General features: G+C 42.4%; 1 protein-coding gene across 5 annotated transcripts in view; it reads right to left on the reverse strand.

Annotated features, from left to right (window-relative positions):
- Positions 1-11,605, reverse strand: part of GPR63 (G protein-coupled receptor 63) — a 173,704-nt gene extending 162,099 nt beyond the window's left edge. For 3 of the 5 annotated variants that reach the window (XR_008629794.1, XM_055135908.1, XM_055135910.1), the window contains exon 1: positions 10,896-11,160. The gene's annotated coding sequence lies outside the window, so the exon portion shown is untranslated. Of the gene's footprint in view, positions 1-10,522; positions 10,844-10,895; positions 11,161-11,548 lie in introns of those variants that run through there. The other 2 variants (XM_055135909.1, XM_055135911.1) reach the window with 2 other exon arrangements.
- Positions 11,606-12,648: the final 1,043 nt, after the last annotated feature.

Consider the following 12,648-nt stretch of genomic DNA (forward strand, 5'->3'; position numbering starts at 1 on the left):
TGGTACCCACTTATGATTTTTTAAAAAACTCAATGAGGACAGATGAGACATATCTCAAAAAATAAAGCTCACATACTATAAGTCCATAGCAAATGTTAAAAAACTAAAAGCTTATTCTTTTGAGTCAGGAACAAGACCAGGATCGGAGAGATATTAACAGCAGGTAAGGTGTTTGTCATACATGTGGCTGACCTGGGATTGATCCCTGGTACCTCAAATGTTCCTGTGAGCCCTGCAAAGAGTGATCTCTCAGAGCAGAGCAAGGAATAATCCCTGAGTACAGTCAGGTGTAACCAGAAAAATAGCACTTTTTTTTAAATGTCAGGGGCAATATAAAGGTGTTTACTAGAATATTTCTAGCAAACTTTGCATTAGAGATCTTAACCAAAAGCAATTACAAGACCTAGTTTCTAGAACTACAGAACAGGGATTACCAAGAGCAAGGCACGGCAGGGGGTGGAGGGGGATGACCCTAAAACGATTGTAGAAGGGAGTGGATACAATCCTAAGGAAGAAGAAACATAGTTGTAATGTTACCTGACTTCAAACTATACTAAAAAGCAACAGCGTTTAATATGGCATAGTCACTGTCACTGTCATCCCCTTGCTCATGGATTTGTTCGAGCGGACACCAGTAACGTCTCTCATTGAGAGACTTATTGTTGCTATTTTTGGCATATCCAATATGCACGGGTAGCTTGCCAGGCTCTGCCGTCTGGGCTCAATACTCTTAGTAGCTTGCTGGGCTCTCTGAGAGGGGCAGAGGAATCGAACTTGGGTTGGCCGCATGAAAGGCGAACACCCAACCGCTGTGCTATCACTCCAGCCCATGGCATAGTATAGGAATAAAAAAAAAAAACCTCACAGATCAATGAGATATCAACAAAATACTATAAGTAGCTCCACACATTTAATAATGCATAATTATTGACCAAGGATAAAAATGTCATATAATAGAGAATAGTCTCCTCAAGAAGTGCTTTTGAGGAAACTGGACAGCCACATGCAAAAGAAAGAAACTGATATACTGTTTGACCCAGTTTTTTAAAATAAACAAAATGAATATAAGACCCAAACCACCAATATACATAAAAGACAATAAAAGTAAAGGTTTCATAATATTAGCATTTGAGATGCCTGGGGACTCAACTAATCAGCAAGCAAAATAGAAGCAAACTCAATACTTGGGACTACATTAAGTGCAAAAGCTTAGTATAGCAAAACAAAATATAGTGAAAAATTGATCTATTGAATGGGAAACAATAATTACACATCATACATCTAAGAGATTAATAAGCATATACATTAAAATTGTCCCTCTCGTAGAGCCTGGCAAGCTACTGACAGTATCTTGCCCGCACAGCAGAGCCTGGCAAGCTACCCATGGCATATCTGATATGCCAAAAACAGTAACAAGGAGTCTCACAATGGAGACATTACTGGTGCCCACTCAAGCAAATCGATGAGCAATGGGATGACAGTGCTACAGTGCTCTATATTAAAACTGTTATAAAAATATTTAGTTAAAAGATGGCAAAAAACTTTAACATGTACTTCACTATAAATGCTAGGCCTGGCCACCAGACAAATAAAAAAATGTTCACCACTGATCATCAGGGAAAGGCAAATTGAATATGAGAACCACCTGTACAAATATAAACAGTACAACCATTTGGAAAACACCATGAAGCTTCTTCAAGGAGTTAAAGATGGAGCTCCCATAAGATCCAGCAAATTCACTGTGGTATCCAGATGAAAATATAAAAATATCAACACAAAAAAAAGTTGTAACTCCACCCAATGTTTACTGCAGAATGATTTACATATAAATTGTAAATGGCGATGAATACTGCCCAGTAGATAATTAAAGATATGGTATATCTCTTCAATGTATGATGTTAGAGCCCTTGTTGTAAAACACTAAATACCAATAAATGTGTGGGTTTACTTCTAGAATTTCAATTCTATCCCATTAATCTGTGTATCTCTTTATAGTATTTTTATAGTACTTGTACTATTTCAATATGGTAGCACTGCACTGTAGCACTCTCGTCCCATTGTTCATCAATTTGCTCAAGCGGGCACCAGTAACATCTCCATTGTGAGTCTTCTTGTTACTGTTTTTGGCATATTGAATATGCCATGGGTAGCTTGCCAGGCTCTGCCATGCGGGCGGAATACTCTTGGTAGCTTGCTGGGCTCTCCAAGAGGGACAGAGGAATCGAACCCGGGTCGGCCGCGTGCAAGGCAAACACCCTATCCGCTGTGCTATCGCTCCAGTCCATTTCAATACTATACAGTTTAAATTACTCTTCTTTGCTGTATAGTTTAAAGACAGACAACATGAATGCCTCATCTCTATTTTTCTGTTATATTGCTATACCCTGGAATACTTCTCAACTCTAAAAGAAGATGAAATTTTGCCATTCACAGTAAAACAAAACGAGCTCAATAGGTCAGAGGGGAAAAGGCAAGTAGTGAATGATTTCACCATTCTGTTCAACATAAGTATATAAAATTAACAGATCAAGTAAAATCATAAAAAGACAAACCAGTGGACACTGATAATAGAACTCAGGTGTTACCTAAGAGAAGCGAGTGGAGGGAGGGAGAAAACACAATAAGAATATTTTTAAATCTATTGTTGGAGAATACACCCATGTAAAACAATTTTTACCTGTTCAATCGACCCTTGCCTGTTACATTCTATGCCCAAATACAAAAATATGCTTCTTTGTATTTGAAACATTCAGAGGAAATGATACTCACCTTTCACAGTATTCATTTTAAAATTGCACACACACAAAGAGCCAGGTACTAAAGGAACAGAAAAGCTCAATCTGACCTTTTGAAAGGATAAAAAAGATTGTTGCACCATGAAGAAGACAATGTCTGAAAAATAAAAACTAGCTCAGATTATATGTGCTTGGGTGTGGGATTTACTTTTTCTTTCCTTCTACAACCAGCATCAAGTTCTAAGGAAGAAGGTGTATATGAAAATAGAAATATGACCTTGCATTCATTAGGATCATGTTTGACGGGTAAAAGTAAATTCACAGGGCCAGAGCAATAGCATAGCAGGTGGAGACTCGCCTTATACATAGCCAACCTGTATTCAATCCCTGGCATCCCATATAGTCCTTCAAGCCCACCAGAAGTGATCCCTGAGCACAGAACCAGGAGCAAGCCCTGAACTCCACCAGGTGTGGCCCCAAAACCAGGATAATTATAAATGAAATTTTTTTAAAAAAATTTATTTAGAGCAATGAAGGGAAGAAGTTCTCTCAACATTTAACTATCAGTCCAAAGTTTTCACCCTTTTCCTTTACATAATTTTTGCCCATTTTATAAATTCAGTTTTGTTCAGGATACGATCATACTTCTGATAGCCAGAATGACAATTATCTATTTCCAGAGGTAATTTATGACTAAGATAGAGCTGTTTCATTGACAAAAAAAGGATATGATACTGATAAGCATACAGATACATAAATGTAGGCATAATTATATATGGAGTGGTAAAGGTATAGGAGTTAGCTGCAAAGAGCAGAAAATAATATTTTTCAATCTTACAGACAACTATATTGAAAACAGTATTTACCACAGAACAATTATGAGGCACTGTAGCACTGCCATCCCTTGTTCACCAATTTGCTCGAGTGGACACCAGTAACATCTCCATTGTGAGACTTCTTGTTACTGTTTTTGGCATATCGAATATGCTATGGGTAACTTGTCAGGCTCTGCCATTCGGGCAGGATACTCTTAGTAGCTTGCTGGGCTGTCCAAGAGGGATGGCGGAATCGAACCTGGGTCAGCCATGTGCAAGGCAAACACCCTACCCGCTGTGCTATCACTTCAGTCCAGAGCAATTATGTAAGCAGAATATGTGGACAGGATTTCATATGGTAACACAGTAAAGGAACTAAAAGTGAAGAAAAGGACAATTTCATGGCACAACTGCTATAGGTGTTCAGTTGTAAATAACATGTAATTTAGCACTAATAGATGGTTTGTACTGAGATGGGACTATAGCTGAGAGTACGGAGAAAGTGAGGCAACTGCCTTGTATGCAACCAACCCCAATTCAACTCATGGTACTACATATGGGTTCCCAAGTACCACCAGGAGTGACCCTTGAGCACCACAGGATAGGCCCCCAAAAGGAATACTCAGGGCCACCGAATTTATATTGGGAATTTAAAAAGTACCTTTGGGTTCACAAAAGAAAAAAAATATTCTGACCAAAAGTACTTCTAGAGAATAGCCAAGAAGAGATGTGAACAAAAACTTTCCTATACTTACTGCTGTAAAAGAGGAAAAAGGGGCTGGAAAGATAGAACAGTGGGTTGGGAACTTGCATTTCATGCAGCAGACTCAGTTTTAATCCCCAGCATCCCATATGGTCACCCATGCCTGCCAGGAGTCATCCCTGAGCACAGAGCCAGGTGTAAGCCCTGAGCACCACCAGGAAGTACTAGAATATTTTTCTACATGTATCCAGGAGTGCCCCACCCCCTAAAAAGCAAGCAAAAAAAAGAAAAACCTAACTCATGTTAAGGTGTAAACTCAATCACTTATGACACACAAAAAATAAAATTCTATTTGATAATGAAAACATTTCAAAAATTATTCATTCATAGGGATTAGAGAGCTAGTACAAAGTAAGGCCCTCACCTTGCATGCAGCCAAGCCTGATTCAATCCCCAGAATACTGCTAGGAGTGATCCCTAAACTCAGATTCAGGAATAAGCCCTGAACACTGCTGGGTATGGCCCAAAGCCCACCCCCAGCCCACAAACAAATTATTAACTATTAAAGAATATGGTTCATCTTCGTGGATTTTGTCTTGGGGCAAAATCTGGCAGTGCTCAGTGATATACTATGACTCCAATCCCTCCTTCATGCATTTTTTAATAGCTTAATGGTTAACTGAGTTTATGGAATTTACCACTGTCACTACCAATGTTCCTGTACTACCCCACCCCCACCAGAAAGATGCCATTAATCATCCTCCACCCACCCTATTTTCCTTCTGGAAACCAACATAGTTTTCTCCAAGTCTAGGAGTTTTGTATTTTTAAGATGACTGAAAATATCAAGTAATTATATTTCTCTTTCTTACTTTGCTTAGCATAATCACTTTGAATTTCATATTCTCCCCTAATGGCACAGTTTTATCTGGATCATACTCAGAGTCTGTTGCTCCTGGCTTTGTGCTCAAAGGTGCCAGAGGTGCTCAGTGAGCCCTGTGGCAATTCTAGAAATTAAAGTACTAGAATATTTTTCTACATGTATCTAAAAATACAGTACATCCAATGTTACCAAAAGTTATATCTGACTACAATTCTTTTCTTTCTTTTTGTCCATTTATTTTTTTTTTGCTTGTCTAGATTTTCTAGCATTAGCATGTCACTTACATAATAGTCAAAAATCCTATTATAAGAATGAGAAATCTACAATATCAACTTTATGTAAAATATAGAAACAAAAATAAGATGCTGCCAACATCCACACCTTTAAGTGGGAGCAAACTTAGCTGAGTCATATTATAAAAGACAAGGAACCTTAATGTCAAAATCCCTGTTGTATCACTGACGAGCTCAGTAACTCAAAATAAGGAACTCTTTAAACACTGAGGTGGAACTCAGTGGGGACACACTAAAGAGACGTAAAGATGTAATGAGCACTCTCTGCAAATGCCAGGCAGGGGGTAACTAGAAGGCATCAGATCTGGGACAAGACAGAACAGGAAGACAGCCTACTTTTTAAATAGCCTGGGAAAAACAAAAAACATAAGCTAAGATGGTGAAAAGAACAGATTCTATTAGAACTGCACATGAAGGCAAACATTCTGTCCTCTGGAAGGCAATGGATGTGACATTTGGAATAACCTCTTGCCACTCCCTCTCTTTTGGCATCTATATCCTCCCAGAACCTACTTATATCAAGAAACCCATAGCAGGCACCCATTACTATACCAAATATCTAGCATAGATTTTTAACTGATTCTTGTTATTTTCAGCTAAAATCCGTATTATGATCCAAAATTCAAACTTCTTTAAATACTATATTCTTTATTTAAATTGTTCTATTTATGTACTCATTTTTATTTAAAGGAAAACTAGGAAAAGTTGATGACGTCTCTCTTTGGAAGGTGTTAGAATAGTCATATTTCTTGGCACTGCCCTGCAAAGTAAATCCTTAGAAGTGATAAACTCCGCCAAATATTTTTATATTTGTTTGTTTGTTTTGTTTGGGGCTCATACACATGGTGCTTAGGGACTTACTCCTGGATCTTTGCTCATGAATCACTACTGGCAGTGTTCAGAGGATCAAACATGGTGCCGGAGATTGAACAGTCAAACCTTACAAAGCAAGCACCTAATTCCCTGTAGAATCTATACAGTCTATCAATTATATCAAATTTATATTAATAATCATTTCCATTCATATTAAAATCCATCCATAAGGGTCCAAGAGAGCACAAAGGGTTGGAGTACATGTTTTGCACACACCAAGCTCCAAGTTTGACCCCTGGTAACACATGTTACCCCATTCCAGAACACTGGTCATCCCCTGAGCACATAGAAAGCAACAATCACACACACACAAAAATAATCTACCCAGATATAGTACCAGTCACCTAGCATATGCATTAATCCATTTTTGGATAATTTTCTATTGAAGCCTTTTGAGTCACAAATTTTAAACAGTTTTTGGCAGTTTTGAACAAAACTTAATCTTTTTGCAATTTCCTAAGTCCAATCTATACACTAAAGCATCTGACAATTTTTCAAGGCAAACTTCCAATTAATTTCAACAGGTAAGCACTAGATTAACCTCCTAACTACAAATTTACACTTTTGTGCAAGACATGAAAGTTAAAATTCAACCTTCCCTACTCGTTCTATTTTTTTCATTACATTTTTAATGAACATCAGTGAGCTTTCCAGAGCATTAAGCTAAGTCTCATGCTTGAGTTTTCTGGATTTTCTGTTATAAAGTCAGAAACAGGACTGAAGTAGCCTGTCCATGTTTACTGGCATTGAAGCTAACAGGCGCTTTATCCTGAGTGTAAAACTCAAAAACTGAAACAGCTTGTTGTTAGTTTCAGAAACCATCTTTTACAAGTATGGCACATTGCCTCAACCCAACTAAATACTAAAGCATGTTGGGCTGCCCACACTGCAAATTATTTGGAATGTTTTCCATGTTTTGAGGTTCTAAAAGTACCTATTTCAAATTAGGGCCACAACTAACCCTAACCAAACTTCCCAAGAAACTAAAACTATAATTGATCAACATCCCATCAGTTCTGAAAGACTAATCTCTAGCTTATAGTCAAACATACAAATACTATTTAAACGTGGAGAAGATAAATATAAACTCCATGAAAAATGTCACTGTTTCAAGTGAACACTAATAATTTACCCTAGATACATTGTCAGTTAAAAAAGTAGAAACATAATTCTGCTAAATGCAACAAAGTAAAGGCATCTGTAGCAAATAGGAACATATTTCTGGCAAGTGCCAGACAAACTAAAGCAGAAAATTACTGTATCACTGTCATCCCTTTCCTCATTGATTTGCTCAAAGTGGGCACCAGTAACATCTCCATTGTGAGACTTGTTATTACTGTTTTTGGCATGTCGAATATGCCACGGGTAGCTTGCCAGGCTCTGCCTTGCAGGCGAGATACTCTTGGTAGCTGCCGGGCTCTCCGAGAGGGCAGAGGAATCAAACCTGGGTCGGCAGCATGCAAAGCAAATGCCCTACTCGCTGTGCTATCACTCCAGCCCAAAGCAGAAAATATGTTTAAAAATATTTTATTTTTCATTTGCATATACAGAGACATTGCAGCTTCAACTGTGACAAAAGATATGGCAAAGCTTTGCTTATAATGGCTGGAGTACTTTATCATAAGCATTATTTTCTCAAGCATTAATGGGTACCTCTTTTAAATCAAATACTTAGAATATCATTTCATAAAACAGAATACCAAAACATACCCAAGGTTTGCCTCCCAAGCCATTGCTGTCTACCCTCTAAGCTCCATAACTGAATAGATGCCAGGAAAGTCACTTTTGAGGAGTGAAAAGAAACCCAAAACAGATAAGATCAATTTTATCTAGGAATTCCTCTCCTAAAGACAGAGTATTAAAGAATAGGAAATGTCTGTTCCAAATATTCACTGATACAATGACTCATTTCATTTTAATAAACTGAGGTAAGGATAACTGGCATATGGCTCCCTTGTTCAAGCCAGGATATGTAAGAATATGAACACACTGGAAAGCAATGTATTTGGATTTAGGAACATGGAAATGGGTCACACCAGGTGGTACTCAGGGCTTACTCCAAGCTCTGTGCTCAGGAATCACTGCTGGCTGGGCTGGGGCTGGGGTGGGAAGGGGAAACACAAATACAGCACTAGAGATGAAGCCTGGTACAAATTATGCAAGGTAAGTGCTTTACCTGCTGTGCTCTCTCTCCAGCCCAAAACACTGTATTGGTGGGGGGGGGGGAGCATTGGGGCTACACTCCGTAATACTCAGGGGTTACTTCTGGCTCTGTACTCAGGAATTACTCTTGGTGGTGCTTAGAGGTCTATCTTTGAGATTCCAGAGATCAAAACCAGGTAAGCCAGGTGCAAGGTGAGCTCTCTATTCATTGTATTATCTCCCCAGTCCTGAACTGTATTTTTTCACTTAACTGATCCTGTTGAAAATTCTGATGGGGGGGAGGAAGTTCTAAGAGTATATATGGATGGACATCTATACTGGTCCATCTATGAACCAATACAGCAATATATAATACAGACTTATAATACATATAGTTTCAGAAGGATTCATTTACAAAACACTTCAACCAAATAAACTACATATAAAATCTCCAGGTACTCACATTAATCACTTTAGTGCCATTTTAGGAATTTTAAACACATCTATTATAGAACCCTGAATTTTTACTGAATGCAGTTCTTTTTCTGCTTTCTCCACACTAAAAAAAGTAAAATGGCGTCCAAACTTAGGATGTTAAATGTGTAACTTTTCCAGAGGAAATTTTTCCCACAAATGTTGTTTGGCACAAATTTTCAGAAATGCTTAAAATGGCAAGCTCTTTCTTCAAATGTATCAATTGCAAAATATTTGACATGAGCATAACAAGATTATGCTCAGAGATGAAAACCTATATCCCAAACAAAATGTTACATTAATGACCATTTTGGAATGATTACTTGTTCGTTGTTTAACCCACATCCAGCATTGCTTGGAGGGGTTACTCCTGGCTCTTCACTCAACAATAACTCCTGGGAGACACGTGTTCAAGGGACTATATGAGATGCAAGGGATTGAACCCAGGTCAGCTACGATCGAGGCAATTGCCTTACCCACTGTACTATAGCTCTAGCTCCTGGAATGATTTCTTTCAAAACATTCCCCCTATATTTAAAAAATAATAATAATATATATATACATATATCCTACAGTAGTCTATTTTGGCAGTGTACATTCATCAAACAAAATTGTAGGTAAAGCATACATCTGAGCACATAAACAGCATGACATACTTTTAACAAGCACCCACATTCAATTTATAATTTTTGAAAATAATTTGGATGTAATAATTTATGTGAAATTTGGGCTGTGTAAACACCTCACCTTCCAACAGCATATTGAATGTGTAGCAGCATCGAGGTAGAGTGTGAGAGAAGGCAGAAACAGGAATAGACTAGACTAGGTGTGGGAGACACCTGGGGGTGTGAGAAAATGGGCTTTCTTCACCCACAAGACACATTTAACCATTTGTGTGCTTCACACCAGTTCTCATCAAATAAGTACATCTATTACCCTACCTCATCCCACGGCTATGATGGATTATGCAAGAAATGTCTGGTGGTATTGATGATTCTTAGAAATACTCCTAACATGCGTTGGAGTTCTTGTAAAAGACATAATACAAGTCAAGTCTACCAATGCACAAGGAGAAAATCCTATCATTAAACTATGAAGACACAGTTACACCCTCCAGGATCGCCTCCTGGACAAACCACATCCCACTAGCGGGCCACCTGCATTCATTTTCAATCTCCCTCTAAATATTTCCTCCAGGACTTAAACGATCCCTTTGAAAACTTGAGCTATCCCTCGGGGCTACATTTCAGAAAGAGACGTTGACTTGTTTGTGTGTTCTAGCAAGCTGAACTTCCAGGATTTTTGGAGATTCAAACAAATGTATGCAAGTATGTTTCCCGACCCGGGGGGGGGGGGGGGTGCAGAGGATGGAGCAACCAAATCAGGCGATGCTGAAAAATGCCCCAGGGCTGCAAGGTAGCGAGCCCGGGAGCTTGCCCCCACCCTCCACCCCCGTAAGGGGCAACCTCTGCCAACTATGGGCGCTCACGTGGAGCCTTCTACCTAGGGCAACAAGGGATCCTCTGCAGCCCTAAGGAGCGCCCAGACCACGGTGCAAAAGTTCCAGAGACTTCCATCCCCTTCCTCCCACACCCAGCACTTACGTTCTAGAAGAGATCGTCCGGCCGTGGGAAGAAAAAAGAAAAATCGGGGCGTCGGGTGCCAACCTGCTACCGACGGGGATCCAAGAAGGCCTAACAGCCCCGGCGGGCGAGGGGCTGGGGGGCTAGGGGGAGAAGCTGTCTCCGGGGAAAAGGAGTCCCCACCGGCCCCGACCCGGGGCCACTGGCTACTGAAATAACTCCAGTCCAGCTGCAAACCCCGAAAACGCCGGCTCCGCCGGAGCAACTTCGTGGGAAGCAGCCTCCCCCGTCGGCCACACGCTCCTCCCCGCCGCGCACCCTTCCCCAACGCCGGCGGCTACCTGGCCCGGTGGGGGTGGGGTGGGGTGGAGCCCCGGGGACCCCCGAGACTCACCTCATACAAAGGGCGGCGGGCGGGCGCTGGCCCGAGAGCCCCGGGCGCATGGCCCCCGGCAGTCCCTCCCGGAACTTTCCAGACATAGCACGAGTCTCCTCCGCTGCAGAAAACAACGCTGCGAGGCAGAGGAGGAGGAGGAGGACCGCGAGGAGGAGGAGGAGCAGGAGGAGGAGGAGGAGGAGGAGGAGGGGGTGGCGACCGCGCGGCCGCGGCGGCGGCGGGAGCCGGAGCCGCAGCCGGGACTGAGGAGCATCGCGGCCGCGCGCCGCCGCCGCCCGAGCTGCGGAGGGTCCCCGCCCCCGGGGGGGAAACCGAAGCTCCCTCTTAAAGGCGCCTCGCGCGCTTTAGGACGGGGGCGAGGGCAGGGGGCGGTGTACAGAGGGGGAAGGAAAGGCGGGGAGGAGGCAACTGAAGACGGGAGGGGGCCCAATAGAGACCAACTCATTTTCGAAGGCCACAGTCTGGGCAGTGCCTGGGCTGCTAGGGGCTGGCCCTGGCCCGGCTGGCTGCTCTACCCGCTCCCCTCCAACTCTGATCGCCCCTCGGCCCCCCGCATAGGCGCTGAGTAGGGCAAGTGCACACGGATGACCACCCTTGCGCCCCCACCCTCCCACCACGGTTGTCCTGGGAACCTCGTCCCTTCAGCTCACCTCCGGCATCCCGTTCAGGATCGTGGCTTTGCTGAGCCTCCCGCCGCGGCGCCCCCCACCCTGCGCCCCCAGAGCCCCTACACGCTGCTGGCGACTGCCCAGTGGAATTGCATGTGCTGCGGTATTTTCTGCCGCTTCTTCCTCTACTTCCAGCACGAGGGGGATGCCTCGGGAATATGAATAAGGACTAGCTAACGCCCCCTAGGGTGCTCGCCTAAAGGTGTGTCGCTGCGTCCAATGTCCTGTGCTCTCATCTCTTCCAAATGATCCACTGCCAAGTAGCCTGCAGCTGGATTTTTGGAACTACTTATTTGCTTCAGCAAAGGTTGACCGGGAAAGACAACCAAAGGGTTCCCTTTTGGTTGAGGGCGGTCTTCCAGAAAAATACCTGCTAGAGATCTAAGTAGAACTGGAGAAATGATTTTTAAGGGCAAGTAAAACTTTTTCCAGTTATCATCACTTATAATTATAGCCCAGATCACCCGTAAGTTTAACATGGTAAGGCTTTCCTATAGGCACAGGGCATAAAGAACCATCCTCACCCTAGGAGTAGGCCACAATCAGGTGTGGTGTGGGCCCCCAGTTTCTTTTTTTTTTTCTACTTTCAGACTCCTGGGCTGGAGCAATAGCACAGCACTAGGGGATTCGCCTTTCACGCCGCCGATCCGTGTTCGATTCCTCTGCCCCTCTCCGTCCGACAGCCTGGCAAGCTACCCGTGGTGTATTGGATATGCCAAAATCAGTAACAATAAGTCTCACAATGAGAGACGATACTGGTGCTCGCTGGAACTGTCGATGACAGTGACGGTGACAGTGAACTTCAGATTCCAGCTCTTGGGGGTTTTGGTTATTTCTCTTGGTTTGAAGGCCACATCCTAGGGAGCTCAGGACTTACTCCTGGTTGCATATGTGGTGGCCAGGATCAAAGTGCTCTACCCTTCGATTTGTTTCTTAGCACAGTGAGATCTTATAGTGCAGTGCATATAGTGAAGTGCCTTGGTGCCTTCCACAGTGGTCTCTGGATGAATTGGCAGTGGGCAGGCAATTCTAGTGAAAATGGGGGCTTGGTCTACAAAGTCTGGCTGAGAGGATGTGGAACG

The sequence above is a fragment of the Sorex araneus genome, chromosome 4 (assembly GCF_027595985.1).
Source record: "Sorex araneus isolate mSorAra2 chromosome 4, mSorAra2.pri, whole genome shotgun sequence".
NCBI classification, from domain to species: Eukaryota; Metazoa; Chordata; class Mammalia; order Eulipotyphla; family Soricidae; genus Sorex; species Sorex araneus.